Genomic DNA, 575 nt, shown 5'->3' on the forward strand with positions numbered 1-575 from the left:
TTAAGTTTACACTATACTTATTCTTACACTATTAGTGTAACCTTTTCATGTTGACATAAGGAACTTAACTAAACATAATGAAAGGGAGAACCATAAATAAACAAGATAAGAACATAAATAAGATAAAAGTTAACTAAGTAAAGAAAAGAAAATGAAAGGCATAAACAAGATATTAATGAAATCAAAATTTAAGCATTACAAAAATACAAAGAGAGAAAGCAAGAGCATGGTCTTGATCTGGAAACCAAGATGTCTAAATGCATGACAAATGCCTCCTTTTACAGGCTAAAATTGGGAACTATTGATTTGATGACTAATTGATGAGTGAGTGATCATATCTTGACTTGGTGAGAATCATTATCTTCTTGTTTGAATAAAACATCATTGATAACGTCAGAATTTGAACTAGACTTCCATATGAAAGTTCTAGGAAATTGTCTCAGCTTTTCAAGAAAAAAATTAAGGTCATTTAGGCTTTTAGAACTTGAGATATGGGCTGAACAATGAACAGTGTCTGGGCTACAAGATAGATTTGGATTTCTACGTTGTTGCTAATTTGGACTTCCAAACAACAA

The sequence above is a fragment of the Populus euphratica genome, unplaced genomic scaffold, assembly GCF_000495115.2.
Source record: "Populus euphratica unplaced genomic scaffold, PopEup_1.0 scaffold283.1, whole genome shotgun sequence".
NCBI classification, from domain to species: domain Eukaryota; kingdom Viridiplantae; phylum Streptophyta; class Magnoliopsida; order Malpighiales; family Salicaceae; genus Populus; species Populus euphratica.